At 37.6% G+C, this 15,062-nt stretch overlaps 2 pseudogenes; one reads left to right on the forward strand and one right to left on the reverse strand.

The window, feature by feature from the left end:
- Positions 1 to 3,493: 3,493 nt before the first annotated feature.
- LOC102847555 lies at positions 3,494 to 5,268 on the reverse strand (annotated as a pseudogene).
- Positions 5,269 to 9,141: 3,873 nt separating this feature from the next.
- Positions 9,142 to 10,110, forward strand: LOC102847956 (annotated as a pseudogene).
- Positions 10,111 to 15,062: the final 4,952 nt, after the last annotated feature.

The following is a 15,062-nucleotide window of genomic DNA, read 5'->3' on the forward strand; positions in this document are numbered from 1 at the left end:
CTGGTGGATTCTATCTCTGAACCTTTGGATTGGAAGTACATGCAACTCCTTACCAAAAAGCCGCTGAAATCAGGCCTATATCAAAGCTTCTGACATTTCAGACTGAATAGCTTGTTCTAAATTTCTGCAGTCAATATGCTCACAAGGCATTATTAAGACTTTTAAACATTTTCTGTTAGGAATATCTCCTTTACTGTTGTTCTTATGTACCATAGTGTCTGAACCAACCCACAGCTGACCCTCTGGAGAGTTTTCAGAAGCAGTTAATCAAACAGGAGGGGACTGTCTGTTCTTCTTTTGTGGAGCAACTAGCTAGTGGCTTTGAACCACATGCCTTCAGTTTTACAGTGCAGCTTCTTGCCACTAGGCCACCAGAGCTCCGTATTATTTTAAGTGAATGACAATATTTTAAATAGCTCTGGCTGAATTTCATCTTGCTATTTGCAGGTCACATTTTTTTTATACTTTAAATGAAATGTATTGTTTGTCTACAACAACCAACTGCAATGTAAATCTCCCTTTTGTATGCATCCAAATTATTGTAATTCTGACTAAAAAAGGTACTATTAACAAGTTTTACCTCTAAGTAAATAAGAAGGGATATAATAAATTCTCTCCAGGAGTCTAAGTCATCCCAATAGCAACTAACAGCATTTTTATTATAGTTGTACACCTGTAATTAATTACTTTATAATATTAGAGAGCATTTAGTATGAAAGGAAATCACAAGAAATTCAAGTCAGATTCTGAAGAGGATATGTAATGAAAGATATTATTATTGACATCAGAGTAATTTTAGCTGAAAACAAAGAATACCAGAATGATATTTGCCTGTGTTTTATCAACTATGCAAAGACTACATGGATTATAAATAATTCTGAGTAACATAATTATAACTTCCAGGAGTTCCTTGGAAGAAAGATAGGTAATCTCTTCATACGTGAATTACAGTCTCTGAAAACCTGCTGGAGAGTCAGCCAAGAGTTGGTTCTGACTCAATGGCAATGAGTTTGAGCTTTGACCTATATATTGGATTCCTGTAATTGTTAGGTGCCTTCAAGTGGAATACAATTCGTAGCAACCCTATAAACAACAGATCTGAACCCTATCCTACCCTTTGCCATCATTATAATCTCTGATACCGCTGAGCCCGTTGCTTTAGTCATTGTGTCAATCCACCTGTTTGAAAGTCTTCCTTTCTTTCAAGAGTATGAATTCAAGAATACTTTGTTGTTCTTATGTGGGACCACTACAGAGGACCAAAAGCAGTGGTTCAAATTGGAAAAAAAAAAAGGAGATACTGCATAATTTAAAATCAGGGAAGGTATATGTCAGGGTTATTTCTTTTCACCATACTTATTCAATCTGTATGCTGAATAAATGATTCCAGAAAGTAGACTATATGAAGAAGAATGTAGCATTAGGATTGGGAGAAATATTAACAACCTGTAATACATAGTGAAGAAGACTTCAAACATTTACTGAAGAAGCTTAATGACTCCAACCTGCAGTACGGATTATATTTTCACATAAAATAAAACCTCACAAATAACCCAATAAACTGATAACATGTTTTCAGGGATTTCAGTATACTTGGATCCATAATCAGCTTTCATGGAAGCACCAGTACAGAAATCAGACAGCCTGTTGCAATGGTCAAATATGCTGCAAACAATCTATTTTGCAATTATGAAGTTAAATCAATGAACAGAAGATTTCCAAGAGCAACTTGTGAAGACAAAGCAGAGTGTATTATAACAAAATGTACAAAGAGATTAGAGTCAGAAAACTGAAAGGGAAGAGCTCGCTCAGCACATCTCAAGCTGAAGGAACTGAAGAAAAATTCAAGTATTGGGTTGAAATACTTAAAGATGCTATGGGCAAAATTTTGACAGATTCACAAAGTAATAAAAGAAGATTAAAGGAACACACAGAATCACTGTACCAAAAAGAATCCGTTGACATAGAATTATTTTAGAAAGTAGCATATGATCAAGAACCAAGAGTAATAAAGGAGGAAGTTCCAGCTGCTCTGAAGGAATTGGCAGGCAAAAAGTAAGGCCCCCAAAATTGATGGGCTATCAACTTACATACTTCAATAAACACATGTAGACCTAGATGTGTTTACCAGCTTGTGTTAAGAAATCTGGAGGATAGCTACCTGGTCAACTGACTGGAAGAGATCCATATTTATTCCTATTCCCAAAAAAGGTGATCAAACAGAATGTGAACATTATCAAGCAATATCATTAATATCACATACAAGGAAGATCTGGCTGGAAGATTATTAAAAATAAACTATATCAGTACATTGACAGAGAATTGCCAGAAATATAAGCTGGTATGGAAGTGACCATGGCACTAGGGATATCATTGCTGACAACAGATGGATCTTAGTTGAAAGCAGAGAGTACTATAATGATGTCTGTTTGTGTTTTATCAACTATGCAAAGGCAAATATCTTACAGGGCAATATTATTTCTTCAAACAATTGTAAAGAAAAATGCCAGAGACTCTAAATATCAAGTATCCCTGTGGGTAAAGATCTTAACAATTCCTTTTTTTTTTAACTTAAAAAAATATTACAAGGCACATTTACCATTATGAGTGAAATACAAAAGGCTCAAATACAATGAAGGAACACATCCCCCATTAACACGACAATGATCTTTAAGCATGTGCCCGTTGAATGGAATGGGGAGTTAATCCATATCACTACTGGGGGGAGAAATAAACACAGGGGTCTGAGCATAGCCATTACCCTTATCCAATCTAGTTGTGAAATGGATGTTTCTCATACTTTGAACAGTTCAGCCCCGATTTTGACAACCACACCACTCTGTTTGTACAGTGTATAGCATTAGTGGCCATTCAAAGAGCACGCTATTGATTAAGTCCATTGATTAAAGACTCAATCAAGTAACAAAGCCCCAAACAAAATGGTTAGTTACGTGTGTCAACTACTTGTACTGACCTCTATTAGTCAATTCTCTCATGACTATTAAAAGTTAGTTCTCAGCAAATAAACCCTTTAAAGACAGTATTACCTCATTCAAGTTTTGTGACCCAGAAGTTCAATAATATTCATCAAGTCCACAGCCTTGTGGGCAAAGCTAATGTACAATTTCTCTAAGTCACTATGTTCAATGTTAATGAGCGATGCATATTACATCTTAGCATTTATTGGAATTTTACATGATCATTTCAGGTTTAAAATGTCTAGGTTTTCATTCCTCCAAATTGTCTGTTGACAAAGTGTGCTTCACTGTGTCTTAAGAAGAGTTAAGGCTTCGGTTCCTTCCTCTATTTTCTTCACAAAGAAACTTTTCTCAAGTGTGTAAGATTCCTAGTAGGGGAATGTCTCGGAGGTAGCCACTTCTTTAGAACAGTCCCACACCACCAGGCCTCTGAAGCAAGGGGAAGGGGAAGAGAAAAAAGCTGAAATACAAGGTTCATCTGGTAAGTCTTACATTAACCAATACAAGCTGGACAGTTAAGAATGTGGCTTTTTTGGCTCAAAAAGTCCGAGTCTTGGTGTGGAAACAAGTCCGTGGCTGTCCCACCACAGCTTTCTCGCTGTGGACCTGTCAGGGAAGTCTTGACTGGGGAGTATGGTCTGTTTACCTATCAGACGTGTCAACTTCCAGGCACTCAGTTCATTTTGGGCTTCTTCCAGTTTGTCTTTTGTCTGTTCCAGTTCACCTTTCATTTTTAGGAAAAACAAGTTGATCCCTGGGTCTACCATTGTTGATATCATTTGGGTAGCACTCAGCAGCTGGACTTGTTTGAGGTCCTGGATTTGAGTTGTACACTCTTGCATCTCTTGTTCTTTGGTTGCTAGTCTCGTTACAAGGGCGTTTTCCCTGCGTGCAGACTCTTGCTGTTGTTGCTTCAGTTTTTCTTCAGACTCCTTTAAGGTGGTTACATCATTAGAGTCAAGATCTGTGTACTTGTCCTCCACAGCTTGCACTTATGCTTCATACTGCTTCCATCTTAGCATTAACTCGTCTCGAGCCATAACTCTGAAGTCAGTTTCACTCAAGTGAACCTTTCTGGGAAGAGGTTCTTCCTTGGTCTTCTTGAATCAAGGCTCCGTATATGTGTCTGTGCAGGACGATGCTCCACAGGCGTCAATGGCTGATCCTAGGGGACTGTCACAATTCTTTATTTGAATATGAGTTTTGATCCATGAAGACTTGTTTCTTCTGGACTAATTTTGTTGATAATGTCCCTTTTTAAAATCATTGTAAAATATACAACTTAAGATGAATAAGAATTCTATCTTAGTTTATCTGACCAGTGGTAATTTTTTAAAAAAAAAAGGAAAACTTTTACAACAACAATGTATACAATGGATAAATTTAATCTAGATCTTTCTCAAGCAAAAATGACCTGTGTTCAGCATGGAGAACACTATATCCTCACACTGTAATGCTATATTTCTGTTATCAACACTGGCTAATTGTATATCAGTAACTTCACTCAACTCAATATCTCTTTTAAAGTACATTTTAAAACTGCCCAAAAGGCTTTCATTGGAATGTTATCCATTTTATTGAATCTTTATACTTGAAATATCTAAGCCCGTTTACAAGATACAAAATAATGTGGTTATGGAGTGATCTGGAAATGTAACAGGGCTGGGTAATGGTATTTGACTTTTATAATGAATTTGGGATGAGTACCACTAACCTTACAATGAAATTACTCTGCTGTTTCACAAGCTCCTAAAAACCAAGATTAGAAGCACATTCTGTAGGTTATAAAATTCACAGTGATAATGCTTTCAGGACTGGAAGCTTGGGTTCTTATTCTAGTGGTTAAATGCCTATCTGTGAGACTATAAGCAAGGACTGGTGAATTAGAACAAGCTTCATATGATTTGAAATGTTTTAATGAAGCATACATATATAGCATTTCCTTCTATGATTTGTAACTCTTCTGAGAATTTTCTCCCATCAAACTTCCATTCACCCACAATGTGTCAGCTGCAACAAGTAACTAGTTGCCTTTGTTGCCATTGTTAAATCGTGCACTTGCAGCTGTCTTTCACTATCAAATTTCCAAATGGTCCTATATACAGACATTTTACAGCACAAAGTCAGTTCAGAATTACAGCACTACACAGTACAAGATGAGCAGCTCAGGGTTAATCTCTTAGCAGATGATTTTCACAAACACATCACAAAGGCAATTTGGATGGTCATAATTAAGAAACCAATTAAACTAAGGGTGACAGAAACTAACCTTGGTCACATCCTTATCCATTTCCTTCAAAGAAAATTATCCTTTCATTCATCATTTGTTGTATCTTGGTGACAAATATAGAGTTATTTCACTCTTAGTAGCACATAGCTAGTCAAAGTTTTAGAAAACTTGAAGACATTGATATAATATTTTCCTCCAGAGAGAAAAATGTTTAATTAAAAATATGTGTCAATCTATGTCATACGATTTTTATTGCCAATGCCTTTGAAACCTGGAAGAAAGCTTAATTTAAGTCAGTTTGTGAAAGTAGAATGTATCTAATTGAACACGGCACTTAACAACAACACCACATTTCAAAATTCAAATAATCACTTAATAAATTCTACAAGGGGGATGACTTTTTTAATGTGTAATTTTGACTAATCAGAATCCTTTTTTATTCAAACACTAACTAGATGTTACCATGTAACTATCTTGTTGTTGTTGTTGTTGTTGTTGTTGTTGTTATGTGCCATCGAGTCGTTTGCGACTCATAGCGACCCTATGTACAACAGCCCTAAACTGTGCTCTATCCTGTGCCAATCACATTGCCTCTAACACACCCATCCCGAGTATCCCAGTCACTGAATCAATCCACCTCATAGAGGGTCTTCCCCTCCCTCTACCCTACCCAGCATGATGTCCCTCTCTATAGACCTGTCTCTCCTTACAACATGTCCACAGAATGTCAGACAAAGCCCCAGAATCCTTGCCTCCAAGGAGCAGCATTGTAGATGTAATTAAAGAACCCAATCAGTGTATTTCAAATAATGAAGAATATTCTGTATTAGTTGCATGGGTCTGGTTGTTTCCTTTGGAAGACACTGAAAGCAGGACTGAAGTTTCCCCAGGGAGAGAAGAAACCCCCTCCTGCAAATAGCTTCAATTTGTGCTTATACATTCCAATCTGCCCTTTCTGTTTGTCCAAGGGATTCATGACTTGGTTAAAAAGTTCTCCATAATGTATATTCATATTCTCTCTCTCTCTCTCTCTCTCTCCACACATCCATTCATCTAGAGAGAGAGAGATTACAGCCTTCAATATTGATTAAATTTCAACATCAAGAAAGCAAAAATCCTCACCACTGAACAAATAGAAATACTATCATAGTTGTTGTTGTTATTATTATTGTGATGTGCTGTTGAGTTGCCTGTGATTTATAGTGACCCTATGTACAATAGCTCTAAACTCTGCTCTATCTTGTGCCAATCTCACTGTCTCCAACACACCTACCCCCACTACCCCAGTCATTGAAATCAATCCGCCTCATAGAGGGTCTTCCTCCCCTGTGCTGTCCCTCCACCATCCCAAGCATGATGTCCCTCTCCAAGGACTGGTCCCTCCTTGCAACATGTCTGAAGTATGCCAAATGAAGCTTCAGAATTTTTGCCTCCAGGGAGCAGCCTGGTTTAACCTTCTCCAGGATGAATCTGTTCATTTTCTTAGCAGTCCATGGTATATTCAATACTCTTCTCCAACACCGCAGTTCAAAGGCATCAATTATCCTTCTATCCTCCCTAGTCATTGTTCAACTCTCTGACACATAGCAAGTGATTGTGAAGACCATGGCCTGTGTCAGGCACACCTTAGTCTCCAGAGTGACACCATTGCTCTTCAGTACTTTGGAATGGTCCCTAACAGCAGAATTTCCCATTGGGATACATCTTTTAATTTCCTGATTGTTGGTGCCAAGAGTGTTGACTGCGGAGCCAAGCAAACTAAAGCTGTGAACAATCTCTATCTCTTCACCATGTATCCTGATGCTGCAAACTGGCCCAGTAGGGAGAATCTTTGTCTTCCTTGATATTGAGCCTCAATCCATATTGAAGGCTGCAATCTTTGACCTTCTGCAGCAAGTGCTTCAGATCCTCCTCAGTTTCAGGAAGCAGGGTTGTGTCATCTGTATAAGGCAGATTGTTGATGAATCTTCCACAGACTGCCAAAAAAAACAAACCAGTATTTTTTGGAGGTAGTACACAGTCAATGTGCTCCTTAGAGGCAAGAAAAACAAAACTTCATCTCACATACATTACATATACGGTCAGGAGGAGCAAATCTTCGGAAAAAGACATCGTGCTGGGAAAGGTGGAGGGTCAGAGAAGGAAAAGAAGACCCTCAACAAGATGTATTGACACATTGACTACAACAATGGGCTGGAGCATATCAGCAGTTATGAGGATGGTGCAGGATACACAAGGTTTAGATCTGTTGTTAATAAGTTGTTATGAGTCATAGTCAACTTGATGGTACGGAGCAACTATTCCTCTCCCTCTCTCCCCCCCTTACACACACACACACACACACACACACCCCTATCTTTCTATCTAGCTAGCTAGCTAGCTATATATCTATTAATTATATTTCCTAGGTTACCTAAGGGATAAGTGCTGGAATACTAACCAAAAAGTTGGCAATTCAAAGCCACCTAGAGTCATCTATGAATATAAGCTTAACAACCTCATAGTGAAAGGCCCTGAAAACCCTATGGAGGAGTTAGATATATACAGTCATCTTGGGTTGGAATCTAACTGGTGGTAATTGACAACGAACAATTTATATATGTACTTGTGTGTATATATGTGTATATAGTTAATTTTTTGTGTTGGCTTGGCAAGAACACAGTTTTCAGTTGTTGGACAAAATACTACTTAGTTATTGTCATAAAAAAGTTATGTCAATTGGCTGTGTATAAAGAAAATTCCTTTTCACAATATAATGTTGTTCTTGTTAGGTGCTGTCAAGTTGAGTATGACTCATAGTGATACAGTGAACAACAGATCTAAATCCTTTCCTGTCTTGTGCCATCCTGACAATCTCTGATGCACTCTAGCTGCAGTCACTGTGTCAATCCACCTGATTTAGGATCTTCCTCTCTTTTGCAGACCCTCCACGTTTACAAGCATGATGTCCGTCTGCAAGGAGTAGCCTTTCCTAGCAACATGTTCAAAATATGAGAAAGGAAGCTCTGTCATCTTTGCCTCCAAGGAGCTCTCTGGTTGCACCTACTCCAAGACATATCTGTTTGTTCTTTAAATGTAATAATGTGCCTTTATATAGAACATACTGTAATGTCATAAACTTCCATAATAAATGCATTCAATGCATTGAAAAGAGAGTTTTCCTAGGATGTGTACAGCCTCCAGACTACAAATAGATAGCTTGGCAGAACTCTGGATTCACTCTTCATTTTGCCTGACATATTGATTTTGGGAACACAAAACTCAGGAAATCTCCAGCCTGTCTTTTAACCTATGCGTTATTGTAGCTTATCCTATGAATTAGCGGACTTTCCAGTACCTCACAATCATATGAGCTTAGCTCTTCCAAATCAGATCACTATCTCTACCAAGAGAGTGGAGATATATATATATAGAGAGAGAGTTGTTGTTAAGTGCCATGGAGTCGTAGGCCACTCATAGTGACCCTATTAATGAAAGTCTTCGACAGCTGGTATGACTTTCATCCTTTCTCCATGTTCGTAGGTTTTCCGAGGCAAGCTGTTAATGGAAGTGAATGCCACTCCTGCTTCCAAGCTTGTTTTGGCCAGGGAGCACCACCAAACACTGTCCACCATGGGTAACCATTATCGCATTATATACACAAAAATACACACACACACACACACACACACACATACATACACATATCACTGGTTCCATTTCTCTAGAGAACAGTAATAGTCATTCTGTTTGACTCCTGATTAATAATACAAATAGATGATAGAGACTTACTGGATCATGTGGGATATATAGACATGGACAGAGAGATCAACATCTAGTACAAAATTTAAAAAAAAAAAGAAGAAATTTTTAAAAAACCCACAAAAGCACAAAACCCAATAGAGGCAATAAGACTTGATAGTTAGAGAAGGACATTAAACATAATTTGGAAAAATGCAGGACAGGGTGGTGGGCAACGAGGCCGAGCTTCAGGTCAGCAGCGCCTCTGGCTTGGACCTGGGCAGGACCGCTGCTGCCCGCCTTTCCTTTACCCGGCAGGGCAGGAGGCGCAGCGGTGCCCCGGAGGCAACTTGTGATTCAAGATGACCAAAGAAGAACCTCTTCCAAAAAAGACTGTGGGCTTCATGATTATTGTTGAACTTCTGGGTCAAAACTTGAATGAGCTAAAGAGGCAAGAAATTAATGGTGAAGTGTCGAATGCTTATCCAGGAGAACCAATAGCTTGGAAGGCAGCTGTGCCAGGGATGTATTGCACAACTTGAAGCTGAGTAGGCTTTACGGAAGAGATAAAGTGAGGAGCTTAAAAGCAGTGAGGATGAGCTGAATGACTTCATCATCCAACTGGACGAGTAAGTGGAGGGCATGCAGAGTACCATTCTGGTTCTTCAGCAACAACTCAGAGAGACGCGCCAGCAGCTGGCTTAGTACCAACAGCAACAGTCTCAAGCCTCCACTGCAAGTACCAGCAGGACTAAGGCTTCTGAGCCTGTGGAACAGGCAGAGGCCACGGGGAAAGACTGCAGTTGCCTGGCTAACGGACCAAGTAATGGAAGCTCCTCCCATCAGAGGACGTCTGGGTCCGGATTTCATAGGGAGGGGAGTAGAGCTGGAGATGACTCTCCTCCTTCTCCAGGGAATGGAAATAAGGTCTCCAACAGCTCAGAAGAGAGAACTGGCAGAGGAGGTAGTAGTTACATAAACCAACTCAGTGCTGGATATGAAAGTGTAGAGTCTCCCACGGGCAGTGAAAACTCTCTCACACAACACTCAAATGACACAGACTCCAATCCTGACCCTCAAAAGGAGAAAGCCATGAGCGGGAAGGGTAACAGAACTGCAGGGTCTTGCCATGTCCAGAATGGCTTAGACTCAAGGGTGTATGCACAGGGTTCAGTTTTGTAATATTTTTCCAGCAAAAATGATGTCTGTTTAAATCTGTGTATATCTAGAACTTGTGCTGTGTAAGGTCATTCTTATTCCTGCTGTTATTATACTTATGCAACAGTCAGAGTTATTATAGTAGATGTGGTCGATGACTGCCAGCTTTGCCCACTACACTAGTTTTCTCACAAAAAGTTCGACTTGTTGATGGGTTCCTGTAGTTGTTTCCGCATTAGAAAACAGGTTTTTTTCCACCATACATCTGTGCATTTTCTCTTTAGGTGACTGAATGTTTAAGAAATTGTGTGCATAGTTGCTGAATTTTTAGAAATTGTTGTATCCTGTTAATGCATATGGTTCCGTGATTCCAATATATCTGCTACCTGTACTGACTAAACGTAAATAAAACTTTTTTTATTGTAACTTAAAAAAATTATCTGGAAAAATCCAAGAAGTCGTGAACATAAAAGTATATCAAATTATATTTTCTTTTGTTAGTTATTAAGTGCTATTGATTGCTCTATGACTCTTAGTGATCTGACGAACAACTGATCCGAACCTTGCCTATCCTGTGCCAGTCGCAAGATCTCGGCGGTGTCTCATCTCCATATTGCAGTCCTGTGTCAATTAACCACATTGAGGGATCTCTTCTCTTTCACTGACCCTTTATCTCTCCCACTTTGATGTATTTTTCCAATATTTTGTTTAAAGAATATACTAAACAAATAAAAGTGCAGTTTTATTCAAGTTCAGTAAATTTAGACCAAGTGCATTTCCTCCATTGTAAAATTATTACCACTATTCTCTTGACAAAATTGGCTGTCATTTAAGGTTTTATAGATGTAGATAAATGATTACACAGGTAAGTAGTTACGTATACAATTAAAAATTCATCAAATTCATATGATCCTTTATGTTGTTAATTCTTGGCACAGAAGAACACTCTATACATTCTAATGCTATTACATCATATATACTCAATTAAGAAGTGAGGAGATGATTATATTAGAATATCCCTAAGGACAAAGAATACTATGTTATTTTTTTTTTCATTTTTTTATGTTAGTGTTTTAAGCTTTTTATTTTAAGTGATTTTTTAAAATGCCATCATTTTTAAATTAATTTTATTTTTTTTCACAATTTTATTATTATTAATGAAAATTTACAGTCTTTGGATCTCCATTCATTGTTGCACTTTTCTCCCTGCCCACCCCTTCCCGCCCAGTTCACCCTTCTCTTTTTTTTTTCTATAATTATATTTTATTAATTTTCATAAACATTTACAGAGATTTTGGGTTTCCATTCATTCATTGTTGCACTATTCTCTCTACCCTCCTCCCAGTTTGTTCTTGTCCAAATGCCACAGTGCTTGTCAAAGCCAGTTCTGATTAATCTTCTTTGTCAGTGTGTCATTTGCCATTCCCTATCACTCCTCCCTGAGAGAGACTTCACCCTGAGTCATAAGGAAAAGGGGATGGCGTATTCTCTTAGCTACTTCCTGCTGAAAAGGGACGCTGTGGGTTTCAGGGTGAAGATCTTCTCTCACTACTCTAAAGGGCTCCTTTGGCAGTAGGAAACACATAGACTATTATGGAGATTGATTTTGGAATTTAGATGCAATCTTATTGATTGTGCTTGGCCGTACATGTTCATATCCTTGAAGATGTATCATGGGGGTGTTACAACCTAGAAGACACAAATTTGACTAACAAGTTATAAGTACATGAGTCCAAAAATTACGGAAAAGTAAAATAAAAGATTCTTTCATTGTTTTACAAACCCTCCCCCAGGTCCCCTCCACCATGTAGCCCTCGCTCTAGTCTCCTGTGATGACAGAAATACCTAGTTATATATCTCTTTTAAACAGTTTTCTCCCTCCTCTGATTATTGAACCCATCTTACTCAGTCTCTCCCCTACCCCAAGGACAGTCCCATTCTACAACAGTGGCATCATGTAATATTTGTCCTTTTGTGACTGGGATATTTCACTCAGCATAATGTTCTCCAGAGTCAACCATTTTGAATAATATTGCATGTGTTCCTTGTTTTTTAATGAGAACTTACAGAGACTTTGGATGTCCATTCATTCATTGTTGCATTTTTCTCCCTACCCACCCCTCCCCCCAGTACACTCTTCTCTTTGAAAAGTAAAAGAAAAATTCTTTCATTGTTTTACAATCTCTCCCCCCAAGTCCATTTCATTCTGCAGCCTTCACTGTGGACTCTTGTCATGACAAAAATACCTAATCATATATCCCTTTTAAACAGTTTTCTCCCTCATCTGTTTCAATACAGTATACATATTGAACCCATCTTTCTCGGTCTCTGCACAACCCTGAGGTCAGTCCTGTTTTAAAATTGTGGCCCTATGGAATATTTGTCCTTTTGTGACTGAGATATTTCTCTCAGCATCATGTACTCCAGGGTCACCCATTTTGAATTATATTGCATGAGTTCTTTGTTTTTCAATGCAGCGTAAAATTCCATTGTGTGAATATACCACAACTTCTCTATCCATTTGTTTGTTGATGGGCACTTAGCTTGTTTCCAACTTCTTGCGATTGTGAAGAAAGTCACGATAAAGATGGGTGTGCATATATCTGCTTGAGTGGCAGTTGTGGTCTTTTGGGGGTATATTCCCAGTAGTGGAATTGCTGGGTCAAATGGTATCTCTATTTACAACTTTTTGATAGAGTACCACACTGCTTTCCACAGTGGTTGCATCATTTTACACTCCCACCAACAGTGAATAAGGGTTCCAGTTTCTCCACAACCTCAACAGCATTTGTTGCTTGCTGTTCTGTTAAATGTTGCTGTTCTTACTGGGGTGAGATATCTCATAGTTGTTTTGTTTAATTGTGATTTTAATGAAAGTTTACAGGAAAGGTGGATTTTCATTCATTCACTGTTGCACATTCTCCTACCTTCCCCTCCCCCAATACACTTTATGTTTTAAAAATATTAATTTACTGTTGCACAGTTTCCTCCCTCCCTCTCCCCACCTCAGTCTACTTTGCAATATACCTCTTATTCTGGACCATTGTCTTACATATAATGCTTAGTCATGTGTTCCTTTTAAATAGTCCTCTCCCTCACCTATTTAACCACAGTGTTCATTAATTGTCAACTCTTGGCCATTCTCCTACCAATCCCACATATCAATCCTGCTTCCTAAAGTGGTATTATGCAGTAATGACACAGGAATATTATTTTAATTTAATGTTTTCACTAAATTGCAAAGAACTTGTGTGATCAAAGACCCTAAAAAACACAAGTAATATAGGTCTGAATCAATTACGCTTAATTCTTAGGACAAATTCTCCCTTAGCTCAGACTTGATATTGCTAATGTGCTAGTAAGACTTATTTGGTAGAACAAATGAGAAATTTCATAATAATTAAACAAATATATATTCAGGCCACAAGTCCCCTTTTATTTTTGCCTCTAACACTCCCAGTTCCCTATCCCACCATTTTCCTGTTCTGATTTATCTCCTTTTATTTTCATTTTTAATCTTGATAGCTAAAAAGTAAGTTGTTATTCACTTTAATGAAACAAAGAGATCTAAGAAACAGTCTTCAATAAGTTTCACAATCTTTTTTAAAAGGAAAAACACATTCAATTAATTTGAGCAGAAATTACTTTCCACCTGGTGAAAAATTCAATACCAATCAGGATTATAGATAAACATATATAATTAGGCTTTTCGTCAGAAAAGAAAAAAGCTTTCCCCGTGTACGGTGAATACAGGGTTAATGTTGGCTGTCTTGGTGTAGGAATTCACACAGCAATGATACAACATACAGACATAATAAGTGTAGGTTAGGCAAATTGCACCAGATGTCTCCTTGTTTACATTTGTTCAGATTCATTTTAAAATTTATTATGTTATTTCTCTGATGAAATAAGTAAGAAGCGTCAAATGAAGGGTTATGAGTTCTCTTCTAGTCACTGCAAAGCTCTCTCAGCAGAGCAGTGTTTCTCAGGAGCAGGTACTATGACACATTTCTAATAAGAGTGCTACTAATTAATCCCTCTGGAATGGCAAATGTAGTTTTTCATTACAATCCAAGTCCCTTCCATAAAAACACGCTCATTCTCATTTTTATCTACAAAACAGGAAGAATAGAAGGATTCATGAAGCTAGTGCCTAGGGTGGCATTCAAGAAAATAAAAAAGTGAAGTTTATTAAACAATTGAAATGAGACAAGTCAGTAGGTTAATAGTATCAGTATAAAGCTTTGTAGCAATATTTCTGCAAACTTAGTGATATTTCTTTATCAAAAATCAAGAAGGAAAAAAATATACCAAGACCATTTTACACTACCGTTATCTCTATAGTCCATGATTGAAATGTTTAGGGAATGCATGATTTAGTACTCTTGGATGAAAGGTCTCTTTCAGTATATTTCAATTACTGTGATAAACATCTAATTTACTCAATAACATTGTGGTTGCCAAAAAATGTTCCCTGATAAGGTATGATAAGATAGAGTAAAAATGACTTTAAACTACTAGACTCACACTGTATCAGAATACAGAGTGTTCTAATATATATTACTACCAAATACCACCAAATTTCTCTACAAGAGATAGTCTAAAGTGGACATTCTCCCTAAAGATATTTTTCAGGTAATGAAGTAATTTTTCTTTACAGAGAAATCATTCTATCAGCTTGAATTCAGTAAAAGCCTTTAACTTACAATGTTACTGACCCAATTAATACACACCTAAAGCTGAAGTCACACCTGAGCAAAATGGCATGTGAAATAAGATCAAAATTCGTTCACTGAGGGGGAAAAGTGAAATCTGTGGTTTGGGATTTTATAAATATAAAAAAATATCTGAATAAATAATAGATTGGTAGTCATAAAATGGTATATTATATAAAAAAACATGGTGAGAAATACATAATTTTTTAACACAAAGTGAAAATAAAGCAAAATATAAGACTGTGTGTATTTTAAAAATGG

The sequence above is a fragment of the Elephantulus edwardii genome, unplaced genomic scaffold (assembly GCF_000299155.1).
Source record: "Elephantulus edwardii isolate Elephantulus edwardi_28Jun2011 unplaced genomic scaffold, EleEdw1.0 scaffold00040, whole genome shotgun sequence".
NCBI lineage: Eukaryota > Metazoa > Chordata > Mammalia > Macroscelidea > Macroscelididae > Elephantulus > Elephantulus edwardii.